Below are 19,179 nucleotides of genomic sequence, written 5' to 3' on the forward strand. Positions count from 1 at the left end.
TCTAGAGATTTTCTAATTTTAAAAAATAAATTTTGATTTATTTTAGTCTTCCGCTGTATGATCTTGAAAAAGTTTCAAGATCTAACCCTGAAACCCTAGATCTGGTTCCTACATGTGAATCCTTCAGGTTGTATCATATACACCTCTTCATCCAGCTCTCCGTTTAGAAAAGCTATCTTCACATGCATCTGCCAGATTTCATAGTCCAGATGGGCAGCTATCGCAAGCATAATCCGAATGGATTTGAGCATTGCCACAGGAGAAAATATCTCGTCATAGTCTATACCATAACGTTGACGATATCCCTTGGCAACCAAATGGGCTTTATAGGTTTCCACCTTTCCGTCTGTGCCCCTCTTCTTCTTGAAGACCCACTTACACCCTATGGGTTTTACTCCTTCGGGTGGGTCAACTAATATCCACACATCGTTGACCTTCATGGACTCCATTTCGGATTTCATGGCCTTTAGCCATTTCTTAGAGTCGAATCTCTGCATTGCATCCATGTAGGTGATCGGATCCTTATTATTTTCATCAAGTTTGATAGGATCGTCGTCCCGAACCAAGAAACCATAGTATCTGTCTGGTTGACGTGGTACTCTACCAGATCACCTTAAGGGTGCTTGAACAATGGGCTCCGGATCTGATCTAATCAAATTTGATTCAGGTTCAACAACTTGTGTCGATTTTTTCATCAGTCGAACTTCATCAAGTTCGACCTTAGAGGCAACAGTCTCTTCACCAAGGAACTCTTTTTCCAAAAAGATTGCCTTAAGGCTGACAAACACCTTTTGCTCATCAGCCAGGTAGAAATAACACCCTTTGGTCTCTTTTGGGTATCCTATAAAATTACACTTGTCAGACCTAGGTCCCTAGCTTGTCCATAATTAAACGTTTAACATAAGTCGGACACCCCCAAACCCTAAGGTGCGAGAGTACTGGCTTACGTCCTATCCATATCTCATATGATATTTTGGTTACAGACTTACTCGAAACTCTATTTAGAAGGTAACAAGCTGATTCGAGCGCATATCCCCAGAGGAAGATCGGTAGACCAGCAAACCCCATCATGGATCGAACCATATCCAAAAAGGTCTGATTCCTCCTTTCAGATACACCATTATGTTGTGGTGTTCCAGGAGGAGTCCATTGAGAGAGAATCTCATTCTCCCCAAGATATGTCAGAAACTCATTAGAAAGGTATTCACCTCCTCGATCAGATCGAAGAGTTTTAATATACTTCCCAGTTTATTTTTCTACCTCATTTCGGAATAGTTTGAACATTTCAAATGACTCTGACTTATGCTTCATTAAATAGACATACCCATACCTCGATAGGTCATCTGTGAAGGTTATGAAGTAGAAATATCCACCTCTTGCACTTGTGCTCATGGGTCCACATACATCAGAATATACCAGACCCAAGAGTTCACCGGCTCACTCACCTTTTTCAGTAAAAGGTGACTTGGTCATTTTACCAAGAAGACAGGACTCATAGGTTGGAAGTGATTCATAATCACCTACTTCAAGAATTCCTTCTTGAGCCAACCAGTTTATCCTATTCTTATTGATATGACCTAGCCTACAATGCCAAAGGTAGACTTCTGACACATTATCTATTCTAGGGTGTTTACCGAAGATTTGAACCACATTAACAGGTTGTGATAGAAAGTAAATTTTATTATAAAGTTGTCCAATAAACATTGTAACACCATTCAAAATGATATTGCAAACATTTCTTTTTATTAAAAATTGATAACCGTTCATGGACAAAAGGCTTATAGAAATAATATTTAATAAAAAGCTTGGACAATAGTGACATTCACTCAGAATTATATTTCGAGAATTGATTACAAGGTTCATGATTCCTAATGCTAGAACTGGAACTTTGCTTCCATCTCCAACGTTCAGGAACCTCTCGCCTTCATCAAATCTCCTACTGACCTGCAGACCCTGCATCGAATTGCAAATATGATAAGGGCTTCCAGTATCCAATACCCAGGCAGTAGTATCACAAATGGAAATGTTGCAAGGTGCTATCATATAAGTACCTTGCTTCTTTTTTGGCCTGTTTGGGTCCAGTGAGGCAATGTATAGAGGACAGTTTCTCTTTCAGTGCCCCTGCTTCTTGCAAAAGAAGCACTCCGCCTGAAGGTTTGAACCACATTAACAGGTTGTGATAGAAAGTAAATTCCATTATAAAGTTATCCAATAAACAATGTAACACCATTCAAAATGATATTGCAAATATTTCTTTTTATTAAAAATTGATAACCGTTCATGGCCAAAAGGCCTACAAAAATAATATTTAATAAAAAGCTTGGACAATAGTGACATTCACTCAGAATTATATTTCGAGAATTGATTACAAGGTTCATGATTCCTAATGCTAGAACTGGAACTTTGCTTCTATCTCCAATGTTCAGGAACCTCTCGCCTTCATCAAATCTCCTACTGACCTGCAGACCCTGCATCGAATTGCAAATATGATAAGGGCTTCCAGTATCCAATACCCAGGCAGTAGTATCACAAATGAAAAAATTGCAAGGTGTTATCATATAAGTACCTTGCTTCTTCTTTGGTCTGTTCGGATCCAGTGAGGCAATGTATAGAGGACAGTTTCTCTTCCAGTGCCCCTACTTCTTGCAAAAGAAGTACTCTGCCTGGCTCTGGTCGGACTTGCGCTTCTTGGTCTGACCCTGTGCAGACGTCCCAGCATGCAGCTGCACCTTCTTATTCTTCTTCTTCTTGTTCTTCTTCCCTTTCTTAAAGGGTCGACGACCAGAAGAAGACCCTCCCACAACATTCACCAACTCCTTATGGAGCTGGTGATCCTTCTCAAAGTTCTGCAGCAACCCCAACAAGCCGTGGTAGTTCACTGCAGGCTTTGTCATTCAAAAATGAGTAAGGAAGGGAAGGAACGACTTGGGCAGAGAATTATGGATCGCATCCTTACCGAGCTGCTCGTGCAGGGGAAAACCCAGTTTACTTAGGTGCTCAATCATTTCGATCATGTATAGTACATGATCAGTGACTGAGGCTCCATCTCTCATCCGAGCATTGAAAATGGCACAACTAGTTTTGTGCCTTTCAACGTCGTCAGGCATGCCATAAGAGTCATTCAATATTTGAAGCATCTCCTGTGGCTGGGCATTCTCAAACCTGTGACTGAACTCATCATTCATTGCCGCTAGCATTATGCACCGGATGTTGGTGCGGTCGTTGAGCCACTTCTGGTAAGTATCTCGGACCGTCCCTCTAGCGTTCAAGGCTGGCTCCTCAGGTGCCGGATCCGTTACTACATAAAAGATCCACTCATGCTCAAGGATGATTTTTAATTTTTGATACTAGCTATCGAAATTAGGTCCCATGAGCTTGTCATTATCTAATAATGATCAGAGCGATAGGGTAGTAGCCATAGCTGCATAAAAGAAAACCAGACCTATATTAGTACATAAATTATTAATACTAAAGACTTGGACTTTAGTCTAAAGTTTCTTCCAGTATTTTTATGAATTGATAGCCTCAACCTTCAATTCGAGGAATTACTTTAATTTCTTAGTGGGTACTAGAATCCACACAGACTATACACGAGCCCAACTTTGGTTGGTCAACCCATGTGCATATATGGGTAGGTTCATAACCAGTTGTTTCTCTAAACAACTTCTAGTAATTAATTTTGCCCCAGAACCTAATCATAGGCTTTGGTCTCTACTAAAAAAATTTGGTTAGATCCAACCATTAACATGATTTGATTTGATGAATCGGACCAGTAAATGATCAAGCCCGACTTTGGTCGGCCAACCTAACCACCATCAGAAAGACTCAAACCAAATTATCATACTATGAATGATAATTCCATTAGTCAATAAGCACCAGGCCTTTGGGCCTCCAATGATTATTAAACTAATGGACTCATTATCACTCACTTAATGGGAGGCTATGACTTAGTTATCAATATAACTTAATCATTTTTAGGATCTAATAATTTTTTTTTTTTTGAGGATTTTATTAAAGAATAGATGAGAAGAAAATATCCAGCCAATTTAAATCCTCCCACTGACTTCACCAAGTCAGATTAAAAAGGTTTTACTTAAAGCTGGCATTAGGAGCACCTAAATCAGTCAAACTGATTTACCTAATGACATGGGTGAGCCCTAATCTCCAAGTGATCTAATCAAAATCTAATTCACCAGGTTGGCCAGGTAAGTAAGATCAGTGGTGGGGATAAGCCATTAACTCGTCAGATATCGAATCACTGCGAGTAGCTCCTGCTTAAAAACCACTGGTCAAACTGCCAAACTTACCTTAGACACCAACCGGTTCATTAGTTTTAATTTGATCAACTTAGTAAATAGGGTTCCACCGTGTAGCCATGAATTAAGTCCATCTTGGTCTAGTTAAAGACATGGACCCATTCAACTACAACTATTGGAGTTGAGTCTAGAGTATCCTTGACCTAATCTAATTCAACTTTTGATTAGATTTGACCAATTACTCTAATTTAGTCCATTTCTTTAAGCTAACCTTAGGTCTAACCCAATTATGGACCTAATCCATCTAACCCATTGATCCACAAGTTTATGCAATTGTCTTAGGTCTTAATTCATAATTCTAGACCTATTAGACAACACTTAATTCTTTTAATTAAGTATTTGGGCTGATGGGTCAGGATTTGATATTTTAAAAATAATTTTCAAATTTGAAAGGTTTTATTTTCTGTTCATCAAATATGTTGACTTATTACACAAATATATCAGCACATTTCATAAATAGCAATCCTATTGCTAATTACATAATAGAAAATAACTCAATCAAAATAAATCATGAATATTCCTTTCGTTGCTTCATCTGCATGGGATATAATCACATCGAAACCCCTACCGCCATAGGAGACCCCATCGAATGGGAAGAGAGGGCCTTTAAACCCTACTTTTCTCCTATGACCGGACGGCCATGGCAACCAACCCAATTTGATTACTTGCTACTTGGATCAAGTATATCTAAATATACCAATTTCAAAATTTAAATTTCAAATTTCAAATTTTAAATTTTGAATTTAAAATTTTAAATAAATTTCATATTTTAAAATTTTGAATTTTAAATTTTGAATTTTAAATTTTGAATTTTAAATTTGAAATTTTAACCAAATTTTAAATTTTGAATTTCAAATTTTAAAATTTAAATTTAAAAATTTGAATTTCAAATTTTTGAATTTTGAATTTCGAATAACTTTCAAAATTTAAATTTCAAATTTTAAATTTTAAATTTTAAATTTAAATTTTTAGATTACAACTTAATCTATGCATGCAAATATATATATCATATCTAAGAACCCGCTCTGATACCATTTGTGGGAAAAATTCAGTGCAAGGGTAAAATGATAATTTTAAAACTTTTTCAAAATCACTATTTTACAGTAAAATTTATTAATTAATATAATTAATTAATAAAAATTTACTCTATACTAGGATCTAAATATGATATATAGCATGCATGCATTTAAATTTGAAATTCGAATTTGAATAGTAAACACTTTACTGTAATGTGTTCAGAACATAATACCTTTGTGCGGGTAGTAGATCACCGCAATCTGATCACCGTCTGGAGAGTCTGATCATTGTGATATAGTCACACAGCATGTCTAGCCTCTGTGGATCATCCACATGAAGCTTTCAATCTGATCGACTTCTCACAAGTGCTAGCTCATTGTAGAGCTCTTTCAATGGCCGATGCTGATCGAACTCCTTCGATCGATGTCTGTCAATTCTTCGGATGCTCTGAATCATCAGTAGACATGTTTGAGAGGATGTTGAAGATCTTCCTAAAATTTGGTGGGCTCATGACACTCATAGCTCACCTTCTCACTTCCTAAACTCCAGGCTGAAACCCTGAAGAACTCACTGAAACCCTGCGCACACTTTTTCTTTCTTTTCTTTCTTTTTCTCTCGGAAGGATATAGACCTTCACCTTGCACATAAGGATTCCTCACGCCCAGATTTTCTCTCCAAAATTTTTCTTTTACATGCCCCACTCTTCTCCTCCTTTTAAAACAATGTCAAACATCTTATCCATGTGAGAGGATAAAGATGAGTAATTGCACATTTGAATTCAAATCAAATTTTGAATTCAAATGGAAACCAATTTATCCCTATCCACTAAGGGCGTGAGAAGAGGAGGGTGTGGCTTAATTTGTGTGTGAGTGATTTCATGAGAAATATTTTCTCATGTAATAAATGGGGCACTAAAAGAGGATAAGGTCAAGGCACTAAGATTGGTTTCTCATTCAAATTCAAACTTTATTTTGAATTTGAATGGCCAACCAATCATCCTTATCCACTCATTTGGCGCATTAAAGTAGGGCGTGAGGAGGGCTTTGCATGAGAAAAAATTCATGAGAACTTCCTTCTCGTGAATTCAAATGGGCGCAGTGGAAGTGAGGTGGCGTAGGGAGAATGGGTCAAGGTGGTTTCATTATTTAAACCAACCTAATTGAACCAAATAAGTTAGGCCCAATTAGACTAATTTAAACCTAACTTAATTAGGCTTAATTAGGCTCAATAAAATTCTAATCAAATCAGGAATTGATTAAGCCCAACCCCTGATCAAATCAGGGACCAAACCATCTCGACGATTAGGTCAACTCTTAACCTAATCGGGTCAAACCCAACTGAATCTAATTCAATTGGACTTGATTCAAAAATAATTACTTCATCAAATTGAGTTAATTAGTGATCAAATTACTAATTAAACCTTTTATAAATATTGAGTCCAAATCCGGTGGGTAATCGGGCATCAGAATTCATCGATATGTAACCCTGATCGAAGAGTCCCAAATCAGTGGGACTCTTGACCCCGGTACCCAAAATGTGTGGAACTCGTGATCAGAGAATCCTGATTCTTGATCACAGAGTCTCAGACATGTAGGACTCATAGTCCACGAGTATTAGGACTCTTCATTAGCCATCAGATTAGATAAGAACCTCTAATGTGTGTGACCCCACAAGTTCGAACCTAAGCCGATAGCACAGGAACCAATTCCTGTACTAATCGAAGTGACCATCTAGCAAAGGTACCCGATGACTACATAGGTCGAATAGTCACAATCGCAACACTCAGAACCTATGTGAATATGGTTATTGTATAATTCATCCTTTTGATCTCTATGTTTAGGACGACTCAAGATTAAACTGTCAACCCTGATTAGATCATCCGAATCATGCTCAACTCAAACAGTCCTGTGACTCCTCATAAAGACTACCCTGGTCAAGGTTTTGCTAAATTGAAACATGACTGTACATAGCTCCTAAACTAGAGTGGTCAATCCCATCTTGACACATGCACCGACAAGTCAAGTACTTGACTACACCCAGCAGCCTTCTATCACTGAATTAGAAATTTAGGTAGTCCAGTGCCTAAGTGCAGTGAGTTGCTTGCAAGTCACCGTAGCGGTCTCAGGTCAGAGGGATATTTATATCCATATTCCATCGGAGCAAATCTTGACAGCAGAAATAGCTTTGGAGTCGGTCACGTTCAGTGTAGATGTACCCTTATATCTCACCTATATGCCATACCAGTGTCTCCACACTCATTGGTTAAGAGGACAACCAACCTATATGGCACACAACGACCTATGCTTGATAAATATTGTCGTCCTTGGTAACAACGTATCATTTGGTTGCGAATAGATTTAAGGACTAAATGATAAATCCTCCTTTGTCGAGTCTAAATAGTCCTAAGGACTTCACCATAACATAGGAGTTCATTAGAAGATGAAATATTTTATGATGAAAAATACCAAAATAATTTTTATTAATTCATAATTTATGTACATATACAAAAATGAGCACAACCGTCAACAGGCTGACGATTGGCTTTGGAACCCTATTCCCAACAAAATTAACCCATAAAATTTATATTAAACTTTTATTAAATTAGATCAAGGCTAAATCTTAAAGTATGTGATCTATTAGGTTTCAAATCTAGCCAGCAGTGGACCAAGACTTTCGACGTAATTCTAATCCAATGAGATTAAGCCACCCAAAGAGTCCCAATCAACTAGGACTTTTTCTAATTGATTCTAGAATTAAACTTTTTTAATTTTGATGAGTCCACAAGTTAATATTAATATCTAGTAACGTGTCATAACTATCCAAAAGATTTAAAATTTTGATGAAAAATTATCAAAATACCCTTCAATGGTAAGTTACCGTGTAATTCAATCTTTCAGTCAAACAACATCCTAGATGAGCTGTAGGTATGAAAATATATCAAACTCAATCACTTATCTTCATGTATCTCAATCTAAAGGTGATGATTCAGTTGATGATACATTAGAAACTCTTTTCTAATTATCATCCTGCTTTGGCTAAAGAATTCTGAAATCACCAACCTATGAGATCACATAGGATGTTCGCTCTCCTTATTAGGAGTGACTGATCCCTTATTGATCACTCACAACCTCCATGCACACTTCACCACATCTAGAACACCCCATACAAGGATCAAAGAACCAAGTTAAGAATGAATCAAAATATGAATCTATGTACACAAGATACCATGGTGATCTCAGATCAAAAGATCACTTACACAACTTTTACTAGAGAATTATTAGTTGACATATAAATAAGACTCCATCTAATATTCTCTCATAAGTCTATTCAGTGAACTCATTCTCTAATGAGGACCCATATCCCTATATTAGTATCACCACACAAATGATTGTGAGATCAACTACCCTCATTTTTGAGCATGCATAGGACATGCCAGTCTTACCAGTGTTATTGATCTCTGACTCAATGAACCTACGACTAGAAATATTTTAGGTTATGGCTATCAAAGATTTAGGCTTCACTGGCATGATCTCATCACGGTTCTAAAATCATTGTCCGAACTTATGGGGTTCATTATAATCTTAAAAATAATAAGATGCAGCATATAATAACTTAAAAATATCTATTTTATTAATAATATAAATATCAATTACATAAGTCTGAAAGATAAATTAAAATATCTTATCGCATCTCATATGCGATTGGCTTGTAGGGCATTATTCTTTCAGTATTGTATGCAGATGACATACTCTTAATAGAAAATGATATCCTAGCTTTGCAAAGTGTAAAGCTATGGCTATTGTCATAATTCTCCATGAAGGATTTGGGAAAAGCATCCTACATCCCAGGGATAAAGATCTACAAAGATAGAACTAGAATGTTGCTTGAGTTATCTCAATCTACGTACATCGATACCATATTGAAACGATTCAATATAGAGAATTTTAAAAGGAGTTATCTTTTAAAAGATTATGAAATTACTCTCTCAAAGAAAGATTATCCGATAACCCCTCAAGAGAGAGAGCATATGAGTAGAATCCCATATGCTTCAGTAGTGGGATCTATCATGTACGCCATGACGTGTACAAGACTGGATGTGGCCTATTCATTAGGGATAGTGAGCAGGTACAAGCCTGATCTGGTGAGAACTATTGGAAGGTTGTGAAGATAATCCTTGAGTATTTGAAAGATACTAAGAACCAATAGCTTATCTATGGAGACACTAACTTGTAACTTATGGGATATACTGATTTCAATTTTTAATTAAATTATGATGATAGTAAAAATGTGTCGGGCTATGTGTTCACCTTGAATGGAGGAGCGATATGCTAAAATAGTTTCAAGCAACACATGGTGGCTGACTCAGTGTGTGAAGCAGAATACATTGCAGCATCTGATGCTGCAAAAGAGGCTGTTTGGTTAAAAAAGTTCATCACTAAACTTGGGGTGGTTCCCTCTATTGATAGTCCAGTTTTACTATACTGTAATAGTACTGCAGCCATAGCACAAGAAAAGGAGCCCAAGTTCCATCATAGAACCAAGCACATTTTGTGATACTATCATCTTGTCCGTAAGATCATGGATCGAGGTGATGTCGAGCTACAGAAGATTAATGAAAAAAAAAACTTGACCGACTCCTTCACTAAAGCTCTCTGAATCAAAGAGTTCAATGATCACAAGTAGAAGATGGGTATAAGATGCTATCCCGATTAGCTTTAGTCCTAGTGAAAGTTGTTAGAAAATGTGTCTTAAATTCAATTGACTTATTGTAAACAATTAGACTCTTGTATATGAATTATTTATCAATGAATAAAAGTTATTTTGGTATGTTCATCGTATTGACATCTACCCTATAAACCCTTAATTTATATGATGAAGTCCTTAGAACTATAATATGATCGATAAAGGAAGATTTATCGAATAGTTCTCAAATATGTTTGCGACTAAATGATACGTCATTAAAAAGATAATGACATTTATCAGGTGTAAGTTGCTGTGTGCCACATAGATTGATTGTCCTTGTAACCAAAGAGTGTGAAGATATTGGTATGGCACATAGGTGAGATGTAGGAGTATATCGTCACTGAATAAATGACTCACCTGCTGAGTACTCTACTGTCAAGAGCACCTCACAGAGTATATGGGCATAAGTGTCCCTTAGATCTGAGATCACCTCAATGACTTGCAAGCAACTCACTGTGCTTTACTGTCAGACTATCTGCATTTCTCATGTAGTGATGAAAGACAATTGGGTATAGTTAAGTACTTGTGAAGTCTATGCATGGATCAAGATGAGATTGATCCCTCCGGATTATAGGAGACAATGCATCACCATATTTTAATTTAGTAAAGTCTTGGCCAACGTAATCCATGTAATAGATTTGAGAGATTGAAATACAATATGGATGACTCATTCAGGGTTGACAGTTAAACCGTAGGTCATCCTGAGCATTCAGGATCAAAGGGATGAATTATGTAATAACCATATGCATAGGTTCTTAAAGATTGCCTTACAAATATTCGACCTATCCAGATGTCGAAAATTATTGCTAGATGGTAACTTCGATTAGTATAAAAAATAATTCTTATACTATCAGCTTAGTGTTCGAATCTATGGAGTCATGCACAAAGTCAGACAATATAGGAAAGAATTGACCTAACATCTTTAAGTTCAATTTAGAAGTATATGACTTGATTGAACAAACAGATTAGCTTAATTCAGAATTAAGTTAGAGGTCATATGAGATTAAACAGTTGACTGTGTCTAGCTAGCATTGGACATGAGGTGCAGGTTTAATTTCGAGGATGAATATGATCTAATCAGTGATCCAAGAGATTCATGAGAGATTGAATTTAAGTCTTAATTAATTTTAGATTAGATCTAATTTTATTAGGCTTGATTGGGTTAAAAATCCAAGTTAGACTTGGATCAGAATCCTAATTAGATTAGGATTGACAAGCTCTTCAAGTTTAGTTCGAATCAGGTTCGAATCAGATTTGAATTGAGTCAAATCTGAAGCAATTTGGATCAGAACCAAAGAGTCCCAAAACCCAGGGACTCTCTCTCTCAGATTGGCCAACCAAGGAAGGGAGGGAGCGCTGATTTCTTGCACCCCTTATTTTGTGCACGCATGAGATGTGAGGACATGCGCAAGGTTGGCGTTTCTCCTTTGGGTTTCCATTTTGGATAAGGTTAAGAACCAATTCAAATTTGGTTTGAATTGAAGTCCTAAATCAATTAGAAGTTGATTAGATATGAGGGGTCTCACCTATTTAAATGAAGGGATCTTAACCACTGGTTGATATGATTAGTTTTGTGTGACAAAAGAAATCAGATATTATCATGAGATAAAGAGGGTGTGCGACAAAGAAAGAAGATGTCCTTCCTATTGGCGTGGGTTCTCCTAGGCACTAATATCTTAGCATGAAGAATCCCATCCAAGGCACTCCCCATTGTGAGATCAGATCTCATCCCTTTCTTGCATCCCTTCTGAAGAAGCGATGTTTCAATATCATCCTTCTTTTCTGTGGGGCTTGGCGTGTGCATGAAGTAGAGGATCTATGCTTTCAGGCCTCACAAGATATCATATTCGAGTAATCTCATAAGGATTTTGATCTTTATTCTGCGACATATAAGATAATTTATAAAGGTTATAAATTAATAGAATAAAAAATTTTTCAAATGCATCCTGGTGATCCGATCCTGATCAGACTTTCTCCCTTTATTAGGATGACTTTAGAGTTAAACTGTCAACTCTTAATCAGTACATCCATAATGTGTTTCAATCTCATAAATCCTGTGACTCCTCACAAGGACTACCCTGATCAAGATTTTGCTAAATTAAAATATAATATAGTACTAACTCCTGAAATCAAGAGCAGTCAATCCTATCTTGACTCACACATCGACTTCGTAAGTATTTGACTGTGTCCAAAAATTTTTCATGATTGAATTAGAAATTCAGATAGTCTGACACTAAAGTATAGTGAGTTGTTTGCAAGTAACCATAGTGATCTCAGATCGGAGGGATACTTATATCCATATCCTTCGCGAGCTACTCTTGATAGTAGAGTGCTTCGAGATGGATCACATTTAGTGAAATGCACTCATATATTTCACCTGCATGCCATACCAGTGTCTTCACACTCCTTAGTTACGAGAATAACGAGATGGATCACATTCAGTGAAATGCACTCATATATTTCATCTGCATACCATACCAATGTCTCCACACTCCTTAGTTATGAGAATAACCAACCCATATGGCACACAATGACTTACACTTGATGAACGTTATCATCCTAGTTAACAACGCATCGTTTGGTCACGAACTAGCTTAAAAACTATACGATAAATCCTCCTTTATCGATCGAAAATAATTCTAAAGACTTCATCATAACACAGGAGTTCAATAAAAAAAATACATAATTTATGATAAAAATATCAAATAATTTTTATTAATAAATAATTTATTTATAATTTACAATAAGCTCAATCGTCAATAGATTGACGATTGGCTTTAGGATACATTTCCAAACAAAAAGATTGTCAAGTTTTAATATATATAAATCATCAATAAGAATACCAAAGATAATAAAAGAAGTATCTTATACAGACTGAAACAACCATATCCAAACTTAAAATTAAACCCAGAAACATCAAGTTTTAAAAGAGAAACTAGGTTCCTAGATACTGAAGGTGCATAAATCGTCTGTAATAGATCTAGGTGATAACTAGTATCCAAGATCAAATGATAAGTCTCAATGCCTTCAATTGGAACCTTCATACGATTCCCCATAAACAAAAAGTCCTCAGTTGGGTTTGTAGTTTGGATCATAAGAAATCCCTGCATCATATTGGATACGTGAGCAGTAACACCAGAATCAAGCCACCAAGTATTATGAAGAACTTCAGTTAAGTTTGATTCAAAATATACAAAAGCATTGGATTTACCTTTCTTTTTGAACCAAGCCTCACATTTCTGGTAATCTTTCTGATAGTATCCTACTTTCTTACAGAAGTGACACTTGTCTACATTTTGTTCATTCTTATCAGCCTAAGGAACTTGAGCAGGCATTTTCTTCTTCTTCTTAGACTTGTTGGTTTTCATCTTAAGTCCACCATCTTCTTGACTCACGAAGTTAATGGAATGACTTCCTTGCTTTTTCAGTCTTGTTTCCTCCTGAGTAAGTATACTGGATAATTCACAACATTCAACTTATCCTTAATAGTGCTATAGTTATTCTGAAAAGGTCCATACTCAGGAGGTAGCGAGTTCAGGATGAACTGCACTAAGAAAAAGTCTTCCACTATCATCCCCAAAGTCTTTAGCCTTGCTTCATGGTCATGAGTTCTACCATTAGTGTACGAGCTAGTGACTTATCTGCAGAATGAAAATATTCTTTCACAAACTTCAGATTTTCTTTTGCACTTTCTGGAATAGTACTCTTAATATTGTTGGCAATAGTTATTTGCATGAACATGAGGCTTAATTTGTTAGACCATTCCCATGCTTTATAGTATGATTTCTCTTCCTCACTATTTGCATCTGTAAAAGCAATAGGTTTATCTTCCAATAGTGCTAAGTCAAGATCCAATACACAAGTGAAAATTGACTTGTTCGCACCATTCAGAGAAGTTCAAAGCATTAAATATGGTAACAGATGAAGCACGTGAATGAAGAGAAACAATTGCAAAAGTAATACATAAATATTCAAAATAAAAATAATTTTATTATGGATTTAGACAAACAATAATAAAAGCATATTGTAATTCTCCTTTGGTAGATACTACGATATACTATCATAATTTAAATATCATTATTGATCTTTATCTTGCAATTAAACATTCTTAATCAAATATACATGTTATCTTTGGATATACAAATATATATTTGACCAAAGAATATTAATTTACCTCTATCATGCTCACTATTCATAGAATAATTGATTCACCTTTGGGTGAATCTTAAAGTTCCAATGACTAGTGAATGTCAATTTATCCACTTATTTTTCACTAATAGGCATTTCATTAAAATCATGGATAAATGATCATTTTATGCATGTTAATTTTCTTAAGCATTCTAGTTTGGCCACTTTAGTAACTAACAAACTATATGTAAACATAAGATCATGCATATAAACAATAATTGATATTCCAAAAATAATAGATATTTTAATGATACAACCATAATATATATAATAGCATCAAAATTTCACCAAAATATCAACATAATTTAATTAAACAAGTAACATAAGCTATTCTCCGAATGGTAAATTCATAGGGCATTTTCTAGATTTCAATTGTCAGCTATTCTCTGAATGGTAAATTCACAAGGTATTTTCTAGATTTCAATTGTTCCAAAAGACTTCTTAAAATATGGATATTAGCTTATGGATGGTCAAAACTCTTTTCTTTCCTTTTCCTTTTTTTTAATGAAATTTGACACTTCATGATTCCCAAAGTGTCAAGTCGCTTTAGTTAAAACACTTCTGTTGCCTTATACCACGGGACAGGTAAAACCAATAATCAATTAATTGACCAGGAAGGGTAGCCTGACTAGGAAGGGTAGTCTGACTACAATATCCTATATTTGTCTCTTATGGGTAGATTCTTTGGGGAACCTTAAAGGCTTTGGCCTTGTGGAATTTGTACAGGAGGGGAACACCTTAAACATGAAGGTATAATTACTGTCGCCCAAAATTATGGGCCTTTAGACAACTTAATCAGAAATACATTAAATGAGTTTATTGTGCCATGATGATGGGTAGGGCCTTCTAGAAATTAATGCTAATTTCCCTCATATTGGTAGGAAGATGCCATCATCCATCAATTTGCCGAGAATTTATGATTTAATAGATAAATTGATGTGAAAACAAGATTTCTTAAGCAACTTAAATGAAAAAAATTTTTATTCTAAACCATGGCTCTGATACCAAATTGTTGCCCAGCTATGCAACCCAAGAGGGGGGGGTGAATTGGGTTTTTAAAAATTTTAAGCTTAACTAATTACTTATGAAAAGTATTTGTTAAAAGCTTGATGAATGAGAAGAAAGACTTTAATTCAAGATTAATTACCTAAAGTAAGAATGCAAGGATATAATAAAGAAATAAAGAGAAACAATAAAGCACACCACAAACACAAGAATTTATAGTGGTTCGGTGCCAACCTTGCACCTACATCTACTCCCCAAGCTCCTACTTGGGAATTCCAATCCACTATACTTGTATTCAACCCGAATACAAACGTCGGAAACTCCGACACTAGCTATCCCAAGCTAGTCCACTTGTTTCCTGGGTACAAGCCAACCCAAAACACTCCGATTTCAGGTTCGGATCAACCTTTCCTTATTTTGGAAACCCTCCAAAAATAAGAATAATTACTCACAAAGAGTAAGACAGTTTAGAGCACAAATAAGTACAAGAATAGCTCCTTAAATGAGCGAATATAATAATAAAAATACTTTACTCAAATGAAGAATCCCCTTTTGGATTTCCTCAAGGTCGATGAAGAGTTGAATGAACGCTTGAGGAGATCGTGAACTTTGATTGAAGATTTCTTGAAGGCTTTGAAAGAGCTCTTGATCAAGGTTGAAAAATTGGCTTGAAAAACCCTCTCTTTGAATGCTCTTGAATGCCCTTTTGAACGCTCTTGCTTTTCTCTTTCACAATCTCTCGTGTATATTGTAGATCACCTGTCACTCTCGTGTATATTGTGGATCCCCTGTCTTTTTCTCTCGTGTATATTGTGGATCCCCTGTCTTTTTCTCTCGTGTATTTTGTGGATCCCCTTTCTTTTTCTCTCGTGTATATCGTTGATCCCTTTTCTCTCTCATGTGTATTGTGTATACCCTTCTTGTATTTTACCTTTTGAAACCTTTTATAGCTTTAAGAAACAAGAGAAAATATTTTAGGCAGAAAAAGAGCCGTTAGAGCATTTTAAGGGAGCATAAAAGGCAATTAAAACGGGCAAAAAACTAGCCGTTGCGGACAATTTCCGTCGCAGGGGTCGACTCATGAGTCGACTCATGCTTCAGGAGTCGACTCATGAGTCGACTTCTGTTGCAATAGCCAGATCTGTGGTTTCTGGATTTTTTTTGGCCCAAATCAGCAGAGGTCGACTCATGAGTCGACTCATGCCTTGTGGGTCGACTCATGAGTCGACTCACAGGTCGTGCCAAGCCAAAAAAAAAATAGCGTGCCAAAAAAAATTTTTACATGCCAATCAGCTCATTGTGCCATGAGTTGACTCATGAGCCGACTCATGCACTTCAAACATTCATATCTTCAAAAATATAAGTCCAAAAATAATAAAATTTTCACCAATAGATTACAAATCATTTGTTCTACCAAATGATACTATTAAATCAGAATTTTAGTAAAATTATGATTTTGCCCCTGAAGAGCATAAAGATTTTTTCAAATAAAAATATTTGTATCCCTTCAATCTGCTTTGTAATCATCAAAATCAATCTAGGAGCAACAATCTCTCCCTTTTTGATGATGATAAAATACTTGAACAAAAGCATTTATGTGAATGTATTAATTTCAAAAGAATGCATTATAGGTGTATATGCTTGAAAAGAGTATGATTCTTTTGGCATGTGATATAAATGGTCATATGCAAGAATAGTTTGCCCATTTGCTTAAAGATTTGAAGATATGCTCATTGGATTATGTGATTTTAGTGTTAGAGCAGAAAACTTGTTTTTGTTATCAGATCAAGCTGTATTTTGAAAATTTGCTCATTCTCATTCGATTTTAGTTTTAGCATCAGAGCAAAAAATAATTATGTGCTTTAATTGCTTTTGATATAAAAGATAATTATGTGTGCCAAAGCATGTTTAAGAGTTGATTTGAAAAGTGTATTAGATCATTTTGAGTTTAAGATGTATCAGAGCAAGAGAAAAAATAAATTTTGCAATGTATCGGAGCAAGAAAAATAATTTTACAATGTTATCAGAAAAAATTATACAATGTATCAGAGAAAATTTTACAATGTATCAAAGCAAGTTAAAAATTATAAGATGTATCAGAGTAAGTTAAATTTCTTAAGATGTATCAAGGCAAGTTGAATTTCTTAAGATGTATCAAGGTAAGTTAAATTTCTAAATATGTATCAAGGTAAATAAAATTTCAAAAGATGTATTAGAGCAAGTTGGAATTTCTTAAGATGTATCAAGGCAAATAAAATTTCAAAAGATGTATTAGAGCAAGTTGGAATTTTAAAGTATATCAGTGCATATTTAAATTTTTAAAGCAAATCAGAGCATATGTAAAGAAGTAATTTAAAAATTACTTATTTGCATTGTACTTAGCATTGTACTTTTGATATTGTTCTTTAAATTCTCCAATTCATTCATTAATTTCTCATAATTTGTAGTTTTGCTTTTGATGGGTTGCTTTTTCTTTAATTGCTCATAATTTATGGTTTTACTTTTGATGGATTTTTTTTTTTTTTTGTTTAATTTCTCCCCCTTTTTGACATCATCAAACATGGTTAACTCCTCCTTTTTCTGAAACATTCTTTAATTTCTCCCCCTTTAGAGTTTATCACAGATGTTTGCTCCCCCTTAATATAGCAATTATTAACAGCAAACAACAACAAAGAGAAGACAATATTTCAACAAGGAGAATATATATAACCAAAATATGATCGACATCATTACAAAAGGTAGAGATATAAGTAAAAGAGGATACCATAAAACCATAATTGTTTCAATACATAGTTCTTAATATAAAAGTCAACCAGCTAATTGTCAATACATGGCCCCAAAATACAGATCCTAGAACAAGACACTAACACCTAGGATCTAGTAATGATCATGAGAAGTCATGGATCGGAGTCATCAGATATGGGATGAGAAGCTGATGGATCTCGATCAGAAGTGCGTCCTCTACCCCGTCTGCCTCTGGCACGAGCAGGAGAGCGAGATGAACTGGGTGGCTGAGTACGCTGAGAGGCTAAGGACTGAACAGAAAGAGTGAGTCTGATGGAATCAAGTACGTTCAGTGCTCTGAAAACAGACTGAAGTAGAGCAGTGAACTGAGTGGATGCATGCTCACTCGATCCTCGGATCTCTCTCCTCAGTAACTCATATCCACCCTCCAGTGCTCCTCTGAGCCTGCCAGCCTCTGCAGTGAGGTCTGTGACCTCAATAGTTGACTCCTGTGGCTTAGGATGGGCCAAAGCAAGGACTTGCCCCTGCAAGTCAAGAACTCTGCCAGTCAGTCTCCAAACTGTGTCCTCAAGCTGCTGAATCCGGATGGACTGATCTGATATCATCTGAAACACAGTGGAGATGTGGGGAGTCATGGTCTGATCAGAAGAAGTGGCTCCTGGTGCAAAAGTAGTACTGCTCCACTGACTAGATAGCAAAGAAGCCACATGCTGTGATATTTGCTCGATCTGATCGTCAGCCAGTCTAAACTCTGATTGAGGTGCTCTGCTCTCTGGCTGATACACTGGTGTGGGCATCCTAGTAAACTCTGAAGGACCAGCCTCTGTATCAGGAACGAACTGGATATTTGGTGATGCTGCCCTGAAGTCATGGACAGAAGATGATGGACCTTCTTCTTCAGCTCTGTCTTCAGTCTGTCTTCAGCTCTCTCCTCAGCTCTTTCTTCAGAGCCCTTGATCCAACCACCATCAGTCTTTGTAAATCCCATTCGGTGCAGGGTGTGTTGGTTGAAAGTGTCCACATGAGAGAGCTTAGTAGATGCCTCCCCCTCACAGCTAACTCCAAACCTCCTAAATACTCGAGTAAGGGCCATACCATAAGGCAAGTGTACCTTGGATCTGTTCAAAGTCTCTCTCATGGCCTCTATCATAAGTGCAGGGAGGTT

The 19,179-nt window shown here is 36.1% G+C and overlaps 1 pseudogene; it reads right to left on the reverse strand.

The window, feature by feature from the left end:
* Window positions 1-13,145: 13,145 nt before the first annotated feature.
* Window positions 13,146-13,817, reverse strand: LOC140859311 (uncharacterized; annotated as a pseudogene).
* Window positions 13,818-19,179: the final 5,362 nt, after the last annotated feature.

This window comes from Elaeis guineensis, chromosome 7 (genome assembly GCF_000442705.2).
Source record: "Elaeis guineensis isolate ETL-2024a chromosome 7, EG11, whole genome shotgun sequence".
In the NCBI taxonomy this organism is placed as follows: Eukaryota; Viridiplantae; Streptophyta; class Magnoliopsida; order Arecales; family Arecaceae; genus Elaeis; species Elaeis guineensis.